This window comes from Crocuta crocuta, unplaced genomic scaffold (genome assembly GCF_008692635.1).
Source record: "Crocuta crocuta isolate KB4526 unplaced genomic scaffold, BGI_CrCroc_1.0 scaffold262, whole genome shotgun sequence".
NCBI lineage: Eukaryota > Metazoa > Chordata > Mammalia > Carnivora > Hyaenidae > Crocuta > Crocuta crocuta.
The window spans coordinates 6067054-6080374 of record NW_027528869.1 but is presented as its reverse complement, the minus strand read 5'-3'; the positions used below and the strand labels follow the sequence as shown (position 1 = coordinate 6080374).

Here is a 13321-nt window from a genome sequence, read left to right as displayed (position 1 = left end):
TGAGAGATCACCATGCTCCCCAGGCATTGTGCTCTATGGGGGTAGAGTGATGACCTTTCTATCACTCTTCAGACAGAATTTTTAAAAACATCTTCACCTTTTGTTTATCTCCAGGGACACAAAATGGCCGGATTGAGCACCAAAATAAAAATTTCCATATCTACCTATGTGAGAAGAGCCAAACTTTCCTTAAAAGCTAATGGCAAGACCTTTGCTAATAAATTAATGGAAGTCAGCAACACTGAGTTCAAGTTACGACGAGCAGCCTATGCATATATATGAGTTCTTTGAGGGCGGGAATGTTATCTTCCGTATTTCCATATCCCCGGCACCTCCCCCAGAGTCTGGCATATTTTAAGGCCTCCATAAATGTTTACTGAATGTATGGAGATTATCAAGACATATCGCGCTGAAGAATGGTACTTGAATCCGGGCCACGTTCTCAGCAGAAGGAAAGAATGGGAAAGCAGATCGTGGGAGTTGTCATTGAGCCGACTCATAAGAATGGGCCTGGAACCAAGAGTTAGATAGCATCATCTGGAACTGGTGACACCCTTGATGATCTGTCCCATCTCAGGAACTCCTATCCTGCCCCCCTTCAACTCTGTTACACCTAATCGCCTTACTACAGCGTTTACACCTTTGTTACATATTAAATGCAACTTTCTTGAACTCGCCGAGCCCAGTTCAGTCCTTTTTATCCATAAGGGAAAAGCTCTGAACTATCATTAGTCTCCCTAACTGGGACGCTAGGCATATCGTATCCGAAAAACAATTATCTTCAATACTGATGGCGTCCAGCCTTCTGATAAATTACTCTTCCATTTTCATTCTGCATGCTTTCCCGAGGCAATCTCACCGCCACGTGTCATTTCTATACCAGGAACTCCAGATCTTTACCTGTAATTTGGATTTGCCTACTGAATTCCAAGTCCAGACATACAGGTAGCTACCTACCTTATATCTCTACCAGGACATATCATAGCTATTAAACATATCCTATCGTAAATGAAATTCAGGAGCGTCTGGCTTAACATGGAAGATTGAACATGTCCACTTACCTTTTTTCCAGAAACCACAGTAAAACTGTAGTAAAGAAGTAGGAAGGTGTGGACCTTCCTAACACAGCCCAACAAAGTGCGAACGATAGAAGCCACAAAAGGAGTAGAGATTCCAAGAAAGTTCTAAACGTCACGAGATGGACGAAGAGAGGTGACTATTGATCAGAACAGGGGGGCGCCTGGGTGGCTCAGTCAGTTGAGCGTCCGACTTCGGCTCGGGTCATGATCTCACGGTTCGTGGGTTGGAGCCCCGCGTCGGGCTCTGTGCTGACAGCTCAGAGCCTGGAGCCTGCTTCACATTCTGTGCCTCCCTCTCTCTCTGACCCTCCCCTGCTCATGCCGTCTCTATCTCTCTCTCTGAAAAATAAATAAAACACTAAAAAAAATATACTGAAAAAAAAGGAACAGAGTACCCTCCAGCCTAGAACACCCGAGAATGAGACTGCAGCCAATGAGGGAGTCAACCTGTCTGGAATAAACCCAGAAACGCTGTCTACTTGCTGACTCCAAATTCTGCAGAAGGTGAGCATGACTAACAGGCAGAAGGCAAAGAAAAGTACTTCGGTACCTTCCAAAATAGGAAGCAGGACGTTGCAGCCCTAACGCAAAAGCGGGGTGAGAGATACGAATGCCCCAACGGCACGTTTCTCCACCAGCCTGCTTCTGTCCCTACACCTCCCGTCTGCCTCTGGGGACACTACCCCTGTCCATTCAGTTTCCCGAGCCAGAGAGTTGAAGGGGATCCCTTCTTCTTCCCTCCCCTTAGGCCTCATTCGGTAAACGAAGGGCGGACTTCCATCTCCTAAATCTTTCTCCCCCTCCCCCAGCCACTGGCTTGCGTAGCTTTGTACCGTGTCTTTCCTGGACGGTCTCACAGCTTTATTTCCATTCTGTCTAACCCGGCCTTCCCAAGCCCTTCTCCAGGGTCCTGTCATTCCCGGCGAGCCCGGCATCTGGCACATTAGCGGTCTCCCTGTGCTCGCCCCGGGCTGCGCTCTCTGCATTTCTATGACCGTGCAAGGTCAATTGCGGTCCAGAAGCAGATGATCTTCCTACTGGTGAAAATCCTCAGAAGGTCAGTATCAGCCGAACGCTACGTCACGGCACCTACGTCATTCACCTCGCTTCAGCTCTTGACGTGGGCATTTTATTTCCAACGTCGTCACAAGGAGGAGTGCACTACAATAAGCAGCTTCGGGAGACAAAGACCGTAGTCACATCATTTTTATTACAGTGTATTGTTATAACTGCTCTATCTTATTGTTGGTTATTGTTCATCTCTTACTGTGCCTAACGTACAAGTTACACCTTGTCGTACGTATGTGTGTGGAGGAAAACACAGAGCATATACAGGGTTGGGTACTATCCACAGTTTCAGGCGTCCCCTGGGGGGTCTTAGAATATATCCTCTGTGAGTAAGGGGGGGCCACTGTATCCCCTTCAGCCAGTGAGTGCTCAGTAGCCGTTTTGGTTGAGTGACATACATCTGACCACCTGTCCAGCCTCGAGTTTTCGTGAACTCCATGCTTTGTTCTTTATAGCCTCGTAATACGAGTTTGCTTTCCGTTCTTCCTCAAAACACGTCCCCTTTTAAAACCGCGCACTATTATCCCTGCCTGGAACCCCTCTTCTCTTCATTGGCATGGAAACCCCTTTCAAGGCTCAGCTCAAGTGTTACTTCCCCTGAGGAAGTCCCCAAACTTCCCTGGCCTGACGCGAGTCTCCGAATCCTCACACGCCCTCTGTATATCGCAGCTGCCTCCACTTTTGTGGGTCCAGTGGGAATTATATGGTTTTTGTTTCCCCAGACCAGACCGTAAGGCTTGTGGGAGACAGGGGAACTAAAGTCCTTTCAGACTTACATCCCCCTGTGCATGTGCCGCGTGAATGAATGATCATCCCACAGCAGAAGGAAACTCAAGAAGCCATCCACAGATCCCTGTCCTAGAGCCAAAGGAGTATTATCATTCCCATTTTTTTTAGTTGAGGACACTGAAACCCAGAGATAAGTGACTTGCTTGAGGTTGCAGAGCTGGGACAGAAAGTTACGTATGCCTGGCGGGGCAGGGGCAGGGGCGGGAGACAGCGGTGTTCATAACGCGTATCCTGGTTTCCTACCTTCTTATACAGTGATTGTTTCACTACGTGATGACCTCTGACTAATCCGTCATCATTCACTGGAGAAACTCAGTTGGAAAAAAATGTACAGGGGCGCCTGGGTGGCTCAGTCGGGTGAGCCATCCGACGTCAGCTCAGGTCATGATCTCGCGGTTCACGGGCTGTAGCCCCCAGTCGGGCTCTGTGCTGCCAGCTCAGGGCCTGGAGCCTGCTTCAGTTCTGGGTGTGTCTCTCTGCCTCTTCCCCACTTGTGCTCTTCTTCTCTCTCTCAAAAATAAATAAACATTAAAGGGAAACAAAGAAAAAGAAAAAGAAAGTATAGGGGTGTCTGGGTGGCTCAGTTGGCTAAACATCTGACTTTTGATTTTGACTCAGGTCACGATCTCACTGTTTGTGAGCTCGCACCCCTCACTGGGTTCTGTGCTGACAGCTCAGAGCTTCCTTGGGATTATTTCTCTCTCTCTCTCTCTCAGAATAAATAAATAAACGCTTAAAAAAAGAAAGTATAAGCAAAATGAATTGTTAACCCAAACGGACAGGTAGGATTGTTCTCTTTCAGTAACAATTATTATATGATATTTTTAAGCCTAGCCCTGCTCTGAGCCAGGAGAGTGATTGTTCTCTGAAATCACCCGGGTATTTGCCTGGCACTATGTCTCACAGGTAATTTTCTGTCACAATGAGCTGATAAGCAAACGCTTTCACGGGTTATCACATTCCGTTCTTCCCCTTGTTCTCCCGCGGTGACTTCTGGTGCATATGCCAAAGGTGGCAGAAGGAACAAGTATTATCCGTGTGCTGACCAGCCACCGGCCTGGCCTGGGCACAGTCCCAAATAGTCTGCCATTGTTTTACCCCATTCTTGAGAGTTTGCAAGTTTTCTCACATCAGGGAACATCTGTCTTCTATCTGCTTTCTATCGTAATAGGTAATTTGTTGACTTCATAAAGAAGGTAAAAGGGAACTTACAAATCACTCAGTGATTTTTTAAAACCCTCTCACCCAGATCCCTCCCTGTTATTTGTTTTTTGTTTTTAATTTTTTAATGTTGATTTATTTTCTGAGAGGGAGAGAGACAGAGAGCACGAGCAGGGGAAGAGCAGAGAGAGAAGGAGACACAGAATCAGAAACAGGCTCCAGGCTCCGAGCTGTCAGCACAGAGCCCGACGCGGGGCTCGAACCCACGAACCGTGAGATCATGACCTGAGCCGAAGTCGGAGGCTTAACCGCCTGAGCCACCCAGGTGCCCCCCCCCCCCATTATTTGATAGCTCCTTCTCCTTCCTTTTGTCATTTTATCTCCTTAGGCCACCATTAAAACCACGTAAATTTCCTAGGTTGTGCCCTCCACCCCTTCTCTCTCGAGGGTCTTATCCATTCAGCTTTATCATAACCTACGTGCTAATGACTCCCAAATCTACAGTTTAAAAACCAATGTCTCCTAAAAAACCTAAATATCCCAATTTCTAAAGGCTGCCTACACCTATGCAATGCTGCACGAATAGCCTGATATACTTTAAAAATAAGGTGTCTGAAATAAAATTGGTTACTTCACCCAAACCCATTTCCTTATCTGGTGACAGCATCATCATGCTCCCAAACCTTGTGGCCCAGAGCCCCCGTCACAATTTATATTCCTCTGTCTTCTGTGCTGTGTCCCCAACTGAGGTAGCTGAGATGCCTCTATATCCAAGAACTTCCCTTGTGGCTATGCCTTCCGGGACCCTCAGCTGTGATTTTCTAGCAGGAAATGCCAAAGCCAGCACCTGAGATGTCAGGTCTGATGACTGGTCCAAGAGATGGATGCGTGACTCAAGCCCATCCATCAGTGTCCATCTCTGGAAAGACCTGAGGTGGCTCACCAGAAGACCCCCTCTTTCTGTAGGAGCTCAGTTAGAAGAACCAGCTTCGACGACGATATTCCGGCATGGAGAGAGCTTCTCTGCGGCATAAACGAATAAAGGCTACATCCAATGAGAGGATACAGAGGAAGAATGACATCTGAGGCCCTGATTCAATTGTCTGTAGTTGGCTCTATTTCTGTCCTTCCTCTTAAATGAACAAAAATCCAACTGAGTAAATTGGAAGATCTAATTGGCTTCATTCAATGATTCATGAGTTGGGCAGCAGCCCATCTAGCAATAAAAAGGTCCTGAGCTGTAGGAAAGGAAAGGTTTTTAAAGGTGGAAAGGGATGAGAGCCTGAATGGCTCAGTCTATTAAGCATCTGACTCTTGATTTTGGCTCAGGTCATGATCTCGCGGTTCGGTTGATGAGACAGCCGTGAGGCAGGCTCGGTGCTGACAGCGCAGAGCCTGCTTAGGATTCTCTCTCTCTCTCCCTCTCTCTCTCTGCCCCTCCCCTGCTTGTGTGTGCACTCCTGCTCTCTCTTTCTCTCAAAATAAATAAACATTAAGGGGCACCTGGTGGCTTAGTCGGTTAAGCGTCCGACTTTCGCTTAGGTCATGATCTCGCGGTTCGTGGGTTCGAGCCCCGCGTCGGGCTCTGTGCTGACTGCCAGCTCAGAGCCTGGAGCCTGTTTCAGTCTGTGACTCCCTCTCTCTCTGACCCTCCCCTGCTCACGCTGTCTCTCTCTCTCTCCTAGAAATAAATAAAACATTAAAAAAATTAAAATAAATAAATAAATAAACATTAAAAAAAATAAAGGTGGAAAGAAAGCAAAAAAAAAAAAATAAAGGGGGAAGGAAATTGTGAGCAGAGAATACATTGCTTCAAGCGGTGGCTTTCTGAAGGCAAACGGAAGGGGTCTAACTGGCAGATTATGTCTCTAGTGCTGACCAGGTAGTTCCCCCTTGACTGGCTGAAGGTTACATTCCTGAGCATTGAAACTGAAATGAGGGTAAGTCAAGGTTTACTGACATGGGGTTTAGCACAAGTTGACTCCATTCTGGACTTGCCGTCTCCTTTTTAACATTCCCAAACCTAATTTTACAAAAAAAAAAAAAAGAAAAAATTCTCCTTTTTAACTTTTTAGGTGAATCAAATTGAGCTTCTGTCATTTACAAAATCCTGACTTAAGCCTTTTCCTCTCACCATGTGCTTCCCTTTCCCCTGAACAGGTAGGTATGGGTTTAAGCAGTGGCCAAATCGCATGGATTCTACCTCTAAACACCCTTCATATATCTCTCATTTTCCTCACCTTGTCCAGGTCCTAGGTTATGTAATGGTTTCCTTACCCCTCCCAGACTCTAGTCTTACCTCCTGTAAACATTCTCCACCGGCTGTCAAAGAACTTTCTTTAAAAAAAAAGAACTTTCTTTTATTTTTAAAGTTTATTTATTTTGCATGAGAGAGAGAGAGCATAAGCAAGTGGAGGAGGAGCAGAGAGAGAGGGAGGGAGAGAATCCCAGGCAGTCTCCACACTGTCAGCAAAAAGCCTGATGTGGAGCTCAAACTTGGTCGTGAACCATGAGATCGTGGCCTGAGCCGAAGTGAGATGCTTACCACCTGAGCCCCGCAGGTGACCCCCAGTCAAAGAACTTTCTAAAACTCACACTCAGTATGTCAACCTTCTTCTCAAGAACACTCAGGGACTTCCTAGGACTCACTGAATAAAAACGAAACTGCTCAAAGAGCCTCAAATACCCCATGATTTGGTACTTATTTTCTTCTCCAATGCGTTTCTCTTAATATCTCCTTCAGCCAAACATGACTATTCACCTCTCACTAAACAGTTCCTGAAATTTCCTGCCCGCATTCTTGCCATTTTCTCTCCATTTGTCAGAGATACAAATTCTACCCCTTCTTAAGGTGTCATCTTCTTCCCCAAACCTAAAATCTCTTAAATAGGAGCAAATTCTACATTTTCTTAGCATCTACAGCACTTTATACATCTACCTCGTTTTCCTCTTAGGCTATAAATTTTCTTGAGGACAAGAGCTCTTCTGTGTTAACCATGAATACCACAGTGTGTCAAAATATGCCAGCTCAAAACATGCCCATTCGGCACATGGATAACTATGAGCTAAAGACAATCGAGAACCCGCAGATGCAGAAAGGCTACTCCCAAAGACATCTCTTGTCACTTGAGAGACTTTTCTGCCAAAGAAGTTAAACCTTATTTACCACGTATTTCCTCTCCTCAACATCCCATAACTTACTTCTTCCTCCCCAGAGCTCAAAATCCCTTTTCCTTTTTTTTTTTTTTCCGCCTAAGATGGTCTATCAATGTCAATCATCTGGCTACCCTGTTGAGTTTTCATTTCTTTGCCAAGTCCTAAATAAAATATATAGGAGATCTGGTGGGCTTTTTATCTTGTTACTCTTTTTCTTTTTTTTTTTTTCAAATATTTTTTATTTATTTCTAGGAGAGAGAGAGACAGCGTGAGCAGGGGAGGGTCAGAGAGAGAGGGAGTCACAGGCTGAAACAGGCTCCAGGCTCTGAGCTGGCAGTCAGCACAGAGCCCGACGCGGGGCCCGAACCCACGAACCGCGAGATCATGACCTAAGCGAAAGTCGGACGCTTAACCGACTAAGCCACCCAGGCGCCCCATTCTTTTTCTTGTCCATTCGATTGAAAGGATGGGCAGCCAGTAACCTAAGAGACTAGAGGAAAAAAAGAATGTTTTTGCGCTGAATGACTTCTTACCAAACACTGTTAAATCAATCTAAATATTACACATAGATTTAGGCAGGGGGACTGTTTCTCTTCTAATCACTTCAAAGTTTAATTCTGTATTGTAATTAATGCTTCCTATAGAATCTATGTGGCATTTATTATGAGAGTCTAAGCAATTACATCCCCTTTTCCCTACCATTCTCACGGGTGTCCTCTGTAAGAAAAATTCCAGTTTAAAATAAATGCTAGGGATGCCTGGGTGGCTCAGTTGGCTAAGCTTGATTTTAGATCAGGTTATGATCTCATGGTTCATGGGTTCGAGCCCCACATGGGGCTCTGTGCTGACAGCAGGGAGTCTCCTTGGGGTTCTCGCTTTCCCCCTTTCTCTCTGACCCTCCCTTGTTTGTGCACGTGCTCTCTCTCAATCTCTCTCTCTCTCAAAAATAAGCAAACATTTAAAATGTTTAATAAAAAATAAAATAAATTATTTAAGAATATAAATTTAAAAATAAAGAAATAAATACATAAAATTCTATAAGAAAATAATATCTAAGTCTATTCCATTAAGAAAAAAACAAAATGTAATCTTCTGGTCTTCTTTCCTTCTTCCTTCCTTCCTTCCTTTCTTTCTTTCTTTCTTTCTTTCTTTCTTTCTTTCTTTCTTCCTGAGACCATCAAAATGCAAACGATGGCTTGGGTGTAATTACAGGTGCCAAACCAAAGTCAGCTTTTATTTACACCCCCTTTGCCAACTCAGCAGTCCATCTCCTACTGTCTGATGTACGCAGACTGCACCCGAACCGGTTTGAGTCGTGTTATTTGTATGCCATTAAAATGGGGCATCTGATAGCATCTGGTCGGTCCCTTTCTCTGGTTCAGATCATGAATGGGGTTCCTCTCCCTTCCTTTAGTCATCAGCTTCTGAATATTCACACATATTATGTGATCGTACAAAGAAATGGATTTGGAACTCTAAGCAGTCTATAGTTGAAGTGGGGAAGCCATAAGGGAAGAAAAACCGGAGTGAACCCTAATAATAATGAATTTTCTGTGAGTGGGAGCCAGCTATGGAAGATGGGGGAGAAGAATGAGGTTAGAGAGATGACTAAGAGAAATGGAAGTTTACAAAGAAAGCTAAATACTTACTAATGGATGAACAGGAAGACTAGAAATAACATTGTGCTGTTTATGTAGTATACGTAATAGGTACTCAATGGCCAGATGTATAATGATTCAGATGGTACTTAAAAGACAGTACTTTCTTTCTCCCGAATGAGAAAAATGAGAAAAATTATTCCTTGAAAGGGCCATGGGAATGTTAAGGCCAGGCGAGGATGTATGTAAATGGCTTGACCAGAACTTGGTTAAGTCCCTATCCTCATGCAATTCTTTATAAACCGAGAGCTATCATCTTTGGTTTCAGGAATTGATGGCCTGAATCATTATCTATATTTTTGCAGATGAACTGTATTGAAACACCTGTTTTCAGACTACCTAATCCTGTTGTTTCAACCAGGCGGAGCTATTCAGCCAGCCCCACTTTTACTAGGTTAGCAAGGTTATTAAGAACTGAAGCAAACCGGATCAACTGGATTTGGAGTATTGAGCTTAATTGGCCAAGAGGAGTAGACAGGTGTCACAGATCGAGTCAACGAATGTGGAGACACCTGATCTAATCCGGAATCAAAGCGCTGGGACACTGGAGTGTATCAGATTTGTGACCCACATAGCATAAGCTTGAATCTTGCTTCTCTCGTGTGGGCTTGGAGCAACTCACTCAATTTCTCTACAATCCCTTTTCTTGTGACTTTTGAGTAAAACACCCTGTTTCCCTCTGATTTGCCTCCCTGTGAAAAATGGGAATTTAAAGTCGTTGTGAAAATTAAATGAGATCATGTGTGGCAAAGTATTTTAGAGTCGGCAAAGTGTTGAGAAAATGTAAGGTATGGATTTTAGGTTGTGGTCTCGTTAGCATTATGATTGAGAAATGGTTTCTATTCATTTCTGAGAGCAGGGGAGTCATGTACAGTATATGTAGACAGGATGAGTCATTCACTAATTTGCCACTAATTCACATGCTTATTGATGGCCTCCCATGTGCCGCCAGTGTTTTAAGTGCTGATGACACAGCCACAACAAGAACAGATAAAAATTCCTGTCCATAAGGACAGACACTAAATACATGGATACATAGATAATAAGTAGATACAGATAATAAAACTAGCAAAAACAAAGGAAGGCTGTAAAGATTCACTTGTATAAAATTTGGGGTCATGCTCTTGTGAAGTTGGTGTCGAATGATACTTTTCAGTTGATAATATATAGATAACAAAACAAACTATGTGTGTGAGTGATAGACACCAAACTGAGAAAGCCTCAAATTATCAGGAGGGAGTCACTTCCAAACTCCCTACCACGTCTACTCTGTCCACAAGAACTTTAGCTGGTTGAGAAGTGAGAACGGGGGATGGGCGGATGATGGGAGCCAGGCACTTTTTGTCTGGGGTTAATATACCTAATGTGATAGGATGTGTCCTGGAGAGAAGTAACAGAAGGAAGGGAATAAGGTAGGTTATGGTTGGTGGGGATAGAGGATGGTCAGGAAGACTTATCTGAGAAGGTGTTCTGAGCAGAGACCTGAAGAAGATGAGGGAATCATCCACGTAGAGATCTGAGGCCATCATGTGTCATCCAAAGGAACAGTGAGTAGCCTAACTGGTGTGCTTGAGAGACAGCAAGGGGGTTAATGAGGCTGCACCGGAGTGAATGGGGTCTAGTAAAAGGTGGGCTAAGAGGGAACTGCGCCAGATGCGAGGAAGCTAAAAGACACTGGACGTTACTTTGGGTGAGATGGTTAGCCATTGAACGATGTTGAACAGAAGAGTACCATGATCTGAACATTCTGACAGATCACCTAGGCCACTGTCTTGAGAACAGATTACAGGCAGTAAGGGTAGATGCAGAGACACCAGTGAAAAGCCTTGAAATTATCCAGAGGAAGGACACGGTGACTTGGACCAGGTGAGGAGCCATGGTGGTGAGAAGTGGTTGAACTTGGGATATCATTTGAAGGTAAAACTAACAGGATTTACTGACAAATTGAATGTGGGCCATCAACGAAGGGAAAGTATATAGAGAGGCTCTAAAGTTTTCAGCCTGAACAATCAGAAGGGTCAGTTGACTTGTACTGAAATGAGGGTGAGTAGAGATGAATGGGATTGATTTGAGAAGTCAAGGACAATTTTTCCATTTCTGAAGGCGTTAAGTGAGGGAGTTAAGTGAGGAATGAGTAAAGATGGAGAAAGAATATAGCCAATTAGAATAACAGTGGCATTTTAGGGGACGTGAGGGTGGCTCAGTTGGTTAAATGTGTGACTTCAGCTGAAGTCATGATCTCACGGTACATGAGTTCGAGCTCTGCATCGGGCCCTCTGTCAGCCCAGAGCCTGCTTCGGATCCTCTATCCCCCTCTGTGTGCCCCTCCCCCACTTGTCCCACCCCTCGATAAATTAATAAACTTAAAAAAAATGGCGGGGCGCCTGGGTGGCTCAGTCAGTTGAGCGTCCGACTTCGGCTCGGGTCATGATCTCATGGTTCGTGGCCCCATGTCGGGCTCTGTGCTGACAGCCAGCTCAGATCCTGGAGCCTGCTTCAGGTTCTGTGTCTCCTTCTCTCTCTGATCCTCCCCTGCTCTCTCTCTCTCTCTCTCTCAGAAATAAATAAAAAACATTAAAAATTAAAAAAAAGAAAATGGCATTTTAGGAGTAGGTGAGGCTGGAGGTACATTAGTTGAGGTGAAAGAGCTGAGGACTGGGGAGGAGCAGTCAGAAGTTGAGGTGCCACCAGATGATGACTGTGTCTGTTGTAAGACTGCATCTCTGGGGCCCCAGAAGGGGCAGCAGCCTAAAACCAGGTGGTAGGGACATCACTCTGGTGGCGGTCATTGGATGTGTGGGTGAAGAGCAGGCAAGATGCTCAGCAAAGATGATCCCAGTAAAAAGAGAACACTACATCCAGGGGGTAAGGATGGAGAGGAACTGACTTCATGTCCTGAGAAAAAGGGCTGACTTTCTGACATATCATCCGTGTGGCATGAAGACTGGTATGGTTTTTAGGTTGTTTTCTTTTTTTGCTCACTTTTGGATCCAATCTATTTCTAGAGTCTGGCGGGTCTTACTTCTGACATAGGTCTTGGATCTGGTCTCTTCTGCTGGTTTCCACCGCTAATTCTCTGCTCTACGTTTCCAAACTCTCCTCTGTTTACTCTTGCAGTGGCCTCGTAAATGTCTCTCCGTGCGTTCTTTTGTCTCCCTCTCATCTATTTCCCCCATAGGGACAAGACGGAACTTATTAAAATGTCAAACAGATCATGATAGTCTTCCTAAAATTCCTCAAGGGCTCCTCATTGCACTTAGAATAAGTCATAATAAAACCAGCACATCTGTGACACGTACTGGGTGCCAGACACTTAAGTAAGCACATTACATATATCTGTGAGGCAGGCACTGTTCTTATATTTAACAAATGAGGAAACTGAAGCCTTGAGAGGTAATTCGTTAAAGAGGCCTGTCTAAACCTGGCTTTCCCAGAAACAGAGCCTGCAGGAAAAGCATACGCATCACTACACAATTAGCGCCTGCCATCTCAGGGTGGCATGAGCGAGTCAGGTAAGGAGGGACAGCCAATACAGAGGGACGCATTCTCCCAGTGACGGCCACTGCATGGAATCAAGAACAGCTGATTGCTTGAATTTGGCTGATCATCCCTGAGAAGCTGCCTGAATACGTGTACCTCAGGCCCCTCCATCTCAATGGAATGAGGGGAGAGCTTTTTCAACAGCACCTCTATCTCTTTGGTTGGGGGCTCGCCCTAAGGGCCGTCACCTCCCTTGTGATGGTGCACGCCAGGTCTTAACACCGATGGGGATGCGCCTGACCACAGGGTAACAGGTGCACAGTCTGGGCACAGGACGGGACACTATCAGATTGGCGCATGTGAGCTCTATTGGAACCTCGCAGAGCTGCCTGCCGCATTGGTGGCGGGAGCGGAACAAGCCGCTGGAGGGTACCGGAAGACGCCACCCCACAATATGCCTCTTTGGCACACGGACTATGTTGAGCCAAGCAATTGAGAAGCAGCAGATGCCGGAAAAGCTTTTGACTTCCTCTAACCGCCTAAACATAGTATATAAACTTCCTCCTTTAGGAAGGAAATTTACACTTATAAAGGAAATTTCCATTCGTAAAAATATCACATGCCAGGAACAGAGCTACTTACAGGGACAGCTCTTCCCTGCGTTCACAAAACAGCCCTTGTTGTTTATGAGACACTTGTTCCCTCCCCGTCCCATGACTTGTCCCCCAGCCCCGCGGGCCAAAACCCCTTTTCCTTTCCTTTGCCTAGAATGTATGGAAGGTTCAACTCTCCTTGAGTTTTCATTTCTTAATGAACGGTTGCGCGCACTTCTGTATTTGAAGCATCGTTCCTCTTGCTAGTCTATTTCTTACCAGTTTGATTTGGGGACCCAGCCAGTGGGCCTAGGAGGATGGGGAGAGGGGAGTTTTC

The 13321-nt window shown here is 45.2% G+C and overlaps 1 long non-coding RNA gene across 1 annotated transcript; it reads left to right on the top strand.

The window, feature by feature from the left end:
- The first annotated feature begins 1085 nt into the window (after positions 1 to 1085).
- Positions 1086 to 2035, top strand: LOC144225230 (uncharacterized). The gene is made up of 3 exons (XR_013333251.1): positions 1086 to 1212; positions 1464 to 1583; positions 1975 to 2035. It is a non-coding gene; the product is annotated as an uncharacterized LOC144225230 (long non-coding RNA).
- Positions 2036 to 13321: the final 11286 nt, after the last annotated feature.